Source organism: Vulpes lagopus, chromosome 19 (assembly GCF_018345385.1).
Source record: "Vulpes lagopus strain Blue_001 chromosome 19, ASM1834538v1, whole genome shotgun sequence".
Classification (NCBI taxonomy): domain Eukaryota; kingdom Metazoa; phylum Chordata; class Mammalia; order Carnivora; family Canidae; genus Vulpes; species Vulpes lagopus.
In genome coordinates, this window is record NC_054842.1 from 27,394,663 (window position 1) to 27,405,614 (window position 10,952).

A 10,952-nucleotide genomic window follows, 5' to 3' on the forward strand; every position below is an offset into this window, starting at 1 on the left:
TCTGACCCACCCCTTTCTCTCACGCTCTAAAAAAAAAAAGAAAAAAGAAAAAAAGATAAAGGTAACAGCACTCTAAACCAGGTCTACAATGGATCCTTCAAAAGAGTAGCAGTAAATCTATACAATATGATGTCATCGATCAGTGGAGAGACCATTCATTTGCTCATTCATTGGTAATCAAGGGATTGCAATTTTATTGCCTGACAACTGCCACCAGAATTCTTGGCAGGAGAACTCTCTATATTTAGGAAAGTATCTTGACAAATTGCTTGGGGATAGAAAGTGAGGTTCAGACAGAATGTGACTACACTATTTTTATCAGGATGCCATGCTCATGTCTAGGTAAGTGAAGAACTTATCTTCCTATTTCTTCATAAAGAAAAAATAAACCACTTAAAGAAAAATGGCAAGGTTATCAAGACAGAACCTTGTGTAAAAAACCAAGAGACACATTGAACTATTTTCTGTTCAAATATTTTATGAGAACTACAGCAAAAAAGAAGGAGGCCTTGGGCTTAGCTGCCAGGATTAGGTGAAGGTAGGGTCTGGTACCAAGTTGCCCATAGGACTTCTCTGAAGGAATTTGTCGAAGTACAGCTTTTTGTTGCTATCTAGGGTTTATAAGCCTAGTGGGAATTCTAAGGCTGTGTCTCTTCAGAGCTTTGTCGAAACTCTGAACTCAGTTCTTCATTTGGAAGATATAGGTGGGGGTGGGGGTGAAGGGACACTATATTACACCCAGGCCTGGTTTCTATTGTATTTCCTATGTGCATCCACACATTTATGTTAATCTGACTTCTCATTTTTTTATTCACATTTCTTTGGTAAAATTGTCTATATCAGTAGTGATGCTTTTGGCTGAAATGACAGAAACTCCATTTCAACTGACTCATACCCTAAAGGAGATTTACTGGCCCATGTAACTGAAAGAGTCCAAACGTAGAGTAGTGTCCAAACTCCCTCTCCTCAGCCTCCAAGCTCTCTCTCTATCCTTTGCTTGGTCCCTCCCTCTTTTGTGGATTGCAGCATACTCACTATTTTTAACAGGATGACCATAGCATCCCCTGGTTTTTCAGTCTGGCCATAACAATGTCCTCAAGAAGAGGGACCACTTGGCTCAATAACACCACTCTTAAAAAAAAAAAAAATAACACCGCTCTTAAGAGTGAGACCTTCTGGGTTGCCTGGGTGGCTCAGTCTGTTAAGCATCTGCCTTTAGCTCAGGTCATGACCCCAGGGTCCTGGGATCAAGCCCTCCATTAGGCTCCCTGCGAGAACCTACCTCTTCCTCTGCCTCTGCCTGCCGTTCCCCCTGCTTGTGCTCTCTTTCTGTCACATAAATAAATAAAATTTGTTGTAAAAAAGAAAATAGTGGAAAATAAATAAATAAATAAATAATAAATAATAAATAATAAGAAAAGAGTGAGACCCTCTTACCCCGAAACTCCTGTCACACCTTCCATCTCATCTCATTGGCCAGAATTTGGTCAGATGTCCACTCCCGAGCCGATCCCTTTGGCCTGAGGAATGTCACACTCTAACTGTCTCAGGTCTGGATGCCTAGTCTAATCTCTGTGACAAGGAGGCAGGATTACTCAGACCAAGCAAACCCATACTGCAATGGGAGGTGAAGTCGGCTTCCCTAAACCTCAGGCCCTCATGGGCCTGAACAAAACTCCCTGAACAAAAGTCAGGGGACTGGCCAGAAACAGGCAAAAGGAAATGGATGCTGGGCAAGCATCTTCAAAGTTCCTTCTGTACAAAATTGTAGAATACCTATTTCATCTCATACCATTGAACAGGATACAGGCCTGTCTGATAACCAGAGGCTGTAATGTTCACAGAGTTCAAGTCTGCTAGATCTTTATCTAACAAAGTCTAAAAATTTCCACAAGGAAATGGGAAACATGTAAACAATTACAGCTCTGTGGGTAACTGTACACCAGCATACGTGAAACCAATTGTTTCCACTCCATATGGGATACTAATCAGCTTAATTACATGGAAAAAAAACAACTCAAAGAATCAAAACTGCTCCAGTGTTTCATCAGAGTAAACCAAAAAAGCAGGAAAACACACTTTCTTCAAACAGAAAAACAGGTAAAATGTTGGAAAGGATCAATCAAAAATGAACTAGGCTTTCATTGCCGTTCTTTTCACCAGGGGAACATAAAGACGTTGGAAAATATTCTTTTCAGATAGAAAAATAGAATGTTGAAAAAGATGAATCAGAGACTGAGAAGCTTTTAGTTGTCAATCATTAAATATCCATTTTTCTTCTGCCACCAAGTTTACACTCAGAATTTGCATAATATCTGCAAGATACTGTGTTTATTGGTTTTGTCGGTGGGGTGAGCAATATGTCCATCCCGCCCTGTTTGGGGCTCAAATTGACTTAGAAGTACAGTTGATCCATTCTTCCAACAAAACATCTATTGAGGGGCCTCTGACGTACCAGGCTGCCCCGTGCCTGCTGCCTAGTCACGTGGCCAACCAGCTGCCTTCCTTCCCTTTCAGAGGAAGAGGGTACTTTGGAGGCCATCATCCGATGCCCTTCTTTTGAACCCCTTGATCCTTCCTCTGATGCCAGCTCAGATGGGTCACTGACTTACTGGGCTCTGACTACCAAGAAAGAACAGTACAAAATGCTGTCTGGGAAGATAAAGAGAAATCACTAACATAGCTCTTGTTCTGAGACCCTCACAACCTTTCTGGAGACATAGCACCACCAGAAAAGAAAGAAGAGCCCATCTTCTTTCAAAGAGTTGGTGAACTGACACCCGAAGGGTAGGTAGTGCAGAAATGAAATATGCCCTCTAATTCCCAGGTTAACATGGTTTGTATGCAAGGTGGGAGGGTCACTGGCACGAATGGAGAACAGTGGGAATGAACCAGTAAAGGCTAAATGCTAGAAGGCTTGGAAGTCAGAGATAGGTTTAGATCCTGTGAGCTAAGGGAAAGGAAAATAGTTTACATCTCAAAAGCAAGGCTTTGAGACAGTGCTTCCTCCCCAACCCAAAAAATCATACGTGTTGAAACAGCCAATGCTATATAGTGGAAAGAGTAAAAAGCCTTTGGTGTCTGGCTAGCCTCGGGTTGAACCGTGGTTCAACCATTCACCAGCCATGTGACCTTGAGAAAGCTACTTATCCTCTCTGAGCCTCAGTTTTCTCGTGTAAATAAAGAAATGAATCTGTGATCTAAAGTTGGGTCGTCTAGTGTGGTTGACATGAGCCCTTATGCAGCTATTGCACTTGAAATGCAACTAGTTCAAATTCAGATGTACTCTAAGTGTGAAACATACACCAGATTAGGAAAATGTAGTATGAAAAAGTAAAAGGAAGAAAAATATCTCATAATTATTTATATTGATTACATGCTTAAATGGTAACATTGGATAGATTGGGTTAGATAAAATACATTATGGAAATTCATTTTATCTGTTTCTTTTTACTTTTTTTTAATGTAACTACTGGAAACTTTAAAGTTACATAGCCATAATGTTAGGCAAAGCAGGAAATGGTTATTTTTCTCTAGTTGAAACTGGAAGTAGGTGGGGCACCTGGGTGGCACAGTTGGTTAAGCGTCTGACTCCTGATTTTGGGTCAAGTCATGATCTCAGGGTTGTGAGATCAATCTGACATGGGGCTCTGCCCTGGATGTGGAGTCTGCTTAAGATTCTCTCCCCTCTCTCCGCCTGTCCTGTCTCTCTCTCTCTCTCTATATCTCTAAATAAATAAATAAATAAATAAATAAATAAATAAATATTTAAAAGAAAAAAAGAAAGAAACTGGAAGTAGAATTTTGTTCCCTAATGTCTTTAAAATCAGTGAATATGGTAATCTGTAAACATGGCCACAATTTCCATCAATGCCATTTGGCCGTGTCCTCCTACTCAGATTCTGGGCTGGACTTGCTACTTGCTTTGCCATTGTGACTTGAGCAAACAGGATGCAAGTAGAGGCTGTCAGACTGCTTGTGCATCAGGGCTAATTCTCTTGCACTCTTGAGAAACTCACAGCTAAGTTAATAAACCCAAGCTAGCCTGCTGAATGACAAAAGATAGATGGTCAAGTTTCCCCACTACCCCAGCTGTCACAGAGCCTGCTACCAGACATGTAACTGAGGCCATCCTAGGTCATCCTGCCCCACTGAGCTGATCTAGCTGACCCATAGAATCATGAGAAATAATAAATGTTTATTCTTTTAACATAAGTTTTGGGCTGTGTTGTACAGCAAAAGTTAACTGGAAGAGTGTGGATGGATCCATGACAACCAGGAGATTAGTAGAATCTTCACCAGAATCTAGGGAAGAATGGAGACTGATAAAATCCAATTAATCTAGTCTCTATTTGGGGGGTGAGCTTCCAATTTCATTCATACACACACACACACACACACACACACACTGTGATGTGCACACATACACACACACACACCTCAGAGAATTGGAAATGTGGGTTCAAACAGATTGAAGATCTCACACAGAATTTTCCAACCCTTTGAGGCATAAAGATTTCTTTTCCTGACAGCAAAACACTTGTACATCTGTATTCTGGTAGTTGTTTATTAATATCTATAGACTGAGAACATATATAATGCCCACAGAGCTCCTGTTGGTACTTAAATGCATTTATGAAATTGAGGTAAAAGAGGGCTTTCCAGATGGATCGATTGAAAAATGGTGCCACTCAGGGATGACTCAGCCCCAAAGTAGGACATGTGGCTTGTGGAAGGGAGTTGGGGCTGGTTTCAATCCTTGTATGAGCCCCCTCAGCTGGGCACTTTGGGCTGGAGGACAAACCATGTAACCATAGAGAAGCCCTGATGACCCAAAGACTCACAGATTCAGTAAAGCTTTGAATAAAGTTGTGTTTGGCTCATAGGAATGGTGTCTGGGTGGATTTGAAAAATAGTCACTATTTCTTTTACAGAAAAGACCCCAAAAAAATCTTTGAGGGTTGAAATGGATTCAGAGACTCCTTGCTATAATTTTACATTCCCCAAGGGTCTGTAGTCCAAAGCTGGGTTGAGACTACTCAAGATTGTATCTAATAGCCACAGTGAGGCAAGAATGAGACCGACATTGTCCATCTCTGGACCAAACTGAGTTTACCACTGCAGATCAAGTGTGAGAATTGAGGAAGGAAGTACAGTGACACCTTACCACTTTGCCCCACATTGAAATCACAGGACTTGGTGCTAAATGAATCCTTTTATGTTTTGTTCACACATATTTTTCTGTGGGAAAAAAAAAAGCCTACACATGATAATCTTAACATAAAATTCTAAGTTATTAATAACACTTAGCTTGAGCCATGAGTTAATTTAGCCACTCAACTATCCCAGCGTAACCAAAATATGCCACCTTTAAAAACTTCTTCAGTGTGTCAAAACTCCCCCCAAAGGGCACCCTTCCAGAGTGGGCATTGATGCATTATTCTGTCACTCTTCTCATCCAGCCAAACAGTAGATTAAATATAAAAATATGCCTTCATATCATGTTGACTGTTCCCTTGAGACCCTGTGATCCTCTGTAACAATGCCCCGTGTTTATATAAGGTATTCGTTTTTCTAAAGCCCTTTTGTTAAGCCACAGAATCATAAACCACAGAACTATTTTTAACAGTTAAAATAAATTTTTCTTTCACAATGATCTTATGGGATGACAAGGGCAAGTATTACACTTTTGCCTGCTTTAGAGAGGGTGGAAATTGAGGGACAGGGATGGTATTCTTAAAATTATTAGTGGAACTAGTCAATGCAGAGCTCTCTCCACTACGTGAAGCTGCTCTATACAGGGCAATAGGAAATCACAGGTACCATATATTTCAACTCATTAGTTAACCCAACCCAGTGGCCTACTGGCAAATGTTAAGCAACTGAATCTCCAAGTGACAAAGCCATGATTTGCAGCACTTGTCAATTTCCATGGTATAAATACTCCAACTGAAGCTGATTTCCAGCTACTGTGTGCTATCACCGAATGCAGTTAGGAGATGCTCAGCACCACAAGATTGTTTAGTGTTTCTATACAATAGAGCTAAGTAACCTTAAGAACATGATAATAGTAAAATGTAGTAAAATAATTAGCATGTGAAGAACTTTGAGTGTTTATTACCTCCATTTTTTTTTAAGATTTTATTTATTTATTCTTGAGAGATAGAAGGAGAGACCGAGCCAGAAACACAGGCAGAGACAGAGCCAGAGACACAGGCAGAGGGAGAAACAGGCTCCATGCACCGGGAGCCCGACATGGGATTTGATCCCGGGTCTCCAGGATCGCGCCCTGGGCCAAAGGCAGGCGCCAAACCGCTGCGCCACCCAGGGATCCCATATTACCTCCATTTTTAAATATAATCTATTTAATTCTAAATTTATACAATTTAGTTTTTAATTATGCCTGTGTCACCCAATTCCTGAAAATTTAACAATTGGCTCTCATCATTCCGGAGAAGCTGGTTCTGCAAGCCCCTGACACAAGCCCTCCTTTCAAGTTATTTGAAATATAAAATAAAATATGTATCACCTCTAGGGGGCATACCTAATTGTACACCTTACCACCATCCTCTCCAACCAACATACATATTTTGAGAAATTTTAGGTTGCACAAGTGAACACATAGCAATTTGTGGATGACCTAAGCTCAGTCAAAGAAAAGTGCTAGAACAGTGGTTTCCCATGTAGATGGCACATTAGAATATCCCCACGGAGCCTTACCATTCTGATTCCTGGGTCCCACTCAGATCTTAATTCAGATTTGTTCTGAGATGGGCCCTGGCATCATCTTTGTCTATTTTTAAAGCTTCTCTGTGATTATGATATGCAGCCAAGGTTGAGAACTATAGCACAGTAAAAACAACAATAATAATAACTACCCAAGTAAAAGACCCAATTAGTTAAGAAAGGGTAGGCTTTATTTATGCTGGGGTCTTGAAGATCAGTGTTTGTGCTCTTTCCCATTGTTATTATTAATTCAGTGTATTCTCTGCATCCATAAAACTACCTTGTTTAAGAAAAAATGAAAATCAAATAAGCAGGTAGTACCTTGGCCTGGATGAAGGCTCTGAGCCCGATTTAGTCTCAGTGCAAGACCTTGCCCACTATAAGACAATTACAGTGTTCCAGCAGGCTAGACTTTTTGCAACCTCAATGGGAAAAATACTTGTAAGGTATATCAATATATAAATAAGAGAAATGCTTATTATTCTCTTTTTTTTAAGATTTTATTTATTTATTCATGAAACACAGAGAGGCAGAGACACAGGCAGAGGGAGAAGCAGGCTCCACGCAGGGAGCCCAACGTAGGACTCGATCCCAGGTCTCCAGGATCAGGCCCTGGGCTGAAGGCGGCGCCAAACCGCTGAGCCACCCAGGCTGCCCAATGCTTATTATTCTTAAGACAGAAAGCTACAAACTATTTCTGAGTACTTGTAAAATTATTTTGAATAGAGCCATTTGACCAAACAATGACTTTGCTAACTTACAAATTATTCCTTTTATTGATTGAAACACAGAGGATCCTCCAAAGGGAAGAGTGATTTTACAATTTTTTTTTATCAGTGTTTGTCAGGGATTTGAGAGTAAGGGTTCTGCATTTATTCAGGACTATTCTAAAATACGGGCTTTTCAATAACACAGTTGTACTCAGAAACCCCTAATTTACTCAAGAGAAAATGTAAACTCTATCAATCAACTTGTGGTTGTGGTTACCTGATTGCATACATTTGTCAAAACTCAAAGGACTGTACACTAAAAGTGGTGAATTTTACTATAAGTAAATTACATATCAATTTTTTAAAAATGAACACAGGATCTTTAAAAAATTAAAATTAAAAAAAATTTTTTTAAAGCCTGAGTGGCTCAGTTGGTTAAACATCTGTTTTCTGCTCAAGTCATGATCTCAGGGTCTTGGGATCAAGCCCCACATCAGGCTCCCTGCTCAGTGAGGAGTCTGCTTATTCATCTTCATCTACCTTTGCCCTAGTTCATGCTCTCTCTCTGTCTTTCAAATAAATAAAATCTTTAAAAACTTAAAAAAAATGAACACAGAGATGGGCACAGATAAATCCTTGCAAAGGGGAAAAAAAGACAGGAAGACTTTTTTTTTTTCATTTTGCTAAATTGGAAAGTTTTCACTCTCTAAATAAAACTACATTAGTCTCAACTATTAAAATAGCTCTTCTGAAGGTACCAGTTGCATTGCAGGCCAGTGTCTCCTTTGCCCTGAGACTAAAGACCTACTCAGTTGCCTGCAGAATTGTGGGTGTCCTGTTTAAGCACAAGCTATTTGTCATTGAGAACTAACAAAATCAGGCATTAGAAATCATGATACCGCCTAGTAGAATAAATTTTCTGTGAATTTAAAAGCAACCATAATAGACTGTTTGACATATGTCAGGCACTGCAATGAGATGATCAAACTTTTCTTTGCAGTGAAACCACTCTGGCTTCTATTCTAAGAAGTGATGGAGGTGATGGGAGGAAGGTGTTATGAATAGAGTGGAAGCGGGGAGGCTCATTAGGAGGGTATTACAACATACAGATGAGAGATGACGATGGCTTGGTCCACAGTGAAGGTGGTGGGAGAGGTAAGACGTGGTTCTGAAGACAGAGTCCACAATCTTTGCCAATAGATTGGATTTGAGATGTCAGAGAAAGAGAAGTCCAGAATGCCTGACAGGTTGGAGCCTCTTAAGAGCTAGAAGGTTAGAGTTCCCATTTCCTGGGATGGGGAAGATAGAGGAGAAGCAAATTTCAAAGGTCAAGTGTTCAGCAGGTGAAGTGTGAGATAATCTACTAGATGTCCAGTAGGCCTCTCAAGTGGGCAATTGGATAAATGAGTCTGGAGTTAGTGGAAGGGTCAGTGCTGGGGGTGGACGAGCTACAGCCATGATGCTGGGTAACTAACCATTAGGTGAAGGAGGCAGGAAAGAGAAGAGGTCTAAGGACAGAGATCTGGAATATTGCAACATTAGGAGGTCATGGAGTTCATGGGGATAAGGAGAAACCAGCAAAAGAAACTGAGCAGGAGCAGCTAACAAGGTAGGAAGCCGGTGGAAGAGAGTATATTAATAGAGGAAACACCTACTGTATCAAGGAGGTCTTGGAAGCCAAAACTTTCGCGAGGCACCCTGAAAGCTGAGTGGCCAGTAGGCTTCCCCGGATCCCAGCCCAAGAGGCCACTCTTCCTTCCTCACTGTCACCTTGTCAGTGTCTGTCTCTGTCACATGGCTTATTACACTCCCCTGTAATCTATCTCAAGCTCTCCTCTTCATCAATTCACTATTTCCAGTGCCCAGCATACTCGCAATAAATGGTTATTGACTAAACAAAGGATGAGTGAGTGAGCAAATGGTCAGGAGTGGGAACTGGACCTGAGAGAAGTTGATATGCCTCCCCTCCCCAATATCTGAAGAAAATGTACTCTGTCTTCAAGTGCCACCAGAGTTAGGGTTGAGCTGGAGCCTCATAGGTTGACTCCCATGAACTGTTATATTTTCAGGAATTCTGAGAGCTGGCCATTAAAAACAGCCATAATTAAAAACTACATTATGCAAACTTACGCCCAAATAAATGCATTAAAAACAAAGGTGATAAATATCCCAAAATCTCCATATCCCAATTATTTCACTATGTTTTGCTATTCTTAGGTTTGCCACTTCTATTGTATTTGAATGATGGAAACATTATAAAATGGTGTGCTCCTGGCTACTTCTTCCCAACATCACATTCAGTGACACCATGTTGGTAGCCTGAAACAGACTATGGTGAGAATATTTGCACTACAGGAATAAGCACTTTCTAAAATCAGGACTCCTTCCCTCCAGTCTGTTGTTAAACATTCACCATCTTACCACTTCTTATTCTATATTTCCTACAACGGCCTCCAGTAGGCAACCTTTTTTCGAGGAGGAGAAAAGATCACTGAATTCTCTGAGAAAGCAGCATTTTCCTCTTTCAGTTGTTATCTTTTACTTGTGTGGACTGCAGGTGGACAAAACAGCCAGTGGATTTCACTGAAATCTTTCTCTCCCACCAGCGGTTTGACGGTGCACAGCCAGTGTTTAGCACCATCAATCAAATGGGTTTCAACATCACCACTGATGACTCCTCCCCCAGCCACCACCCTGCAGACTCTTCTACTGGGTTCTCATGAGAGAAAAAGTTTAGATTTATAAAAATCACTCATTATTATTTAACTGGGTCGGCAGCTGAGCTGGTTATGAAACGTTTGTCTGGATCGGAAATGTGGGTATAAACTGCCAGACTTTAAGGAATTTTTAAAAAAACATATATGGTAAATGTGGAGGAGAGTAGGATTATTCCCTTTGAAAGCTAAGACTCCAGCCTGATTCCTCTCCAGGTCTCTTTCCAGCTCCCGGATGATGCAATTCATCTCCCCACTGGAGTGCATTATGCTCTCTTTAAAGACCCAGAGCTAATGGAATGCTGAGAAAATCAATCCTTTCTTATTATGCAGCCCTGCTGTTTGGTAAATGGAAAGCAAATTCTTTCTCCTTCTAAGTAAGCAAAAAGACAGCCCTGGGAGACACCTTGATTATACCCTCTACATGTCCTGAATGAGAGTCTCCACACCGTATCTGTGTCTAACATACATTTAATTTGAAAGGCCAAGTGCATATCCACTCACAGTTCCATGGAGAAACAGCACACACACACTCTCTATCCTTCTTTCTCTTCTGAAGAGGGTACACATCATAATGCAATATTTTGGAGGAGATATATTCAACTGACCTCTAACATCCATAATAATATCTACCATTTATTAAGCATTTACCATGTGCCCAGTATCATGGTTTAAGCATATTTTTTAAACAGCAACAATAAGGTTTATTGTATTTTCACACCTGTTTTGCATTGAGCCAATTAGGTGAGATAAAGAACTGAGGTCATTGTAGGGAGCATAGTCTGGATTGAAATCCAGTTCT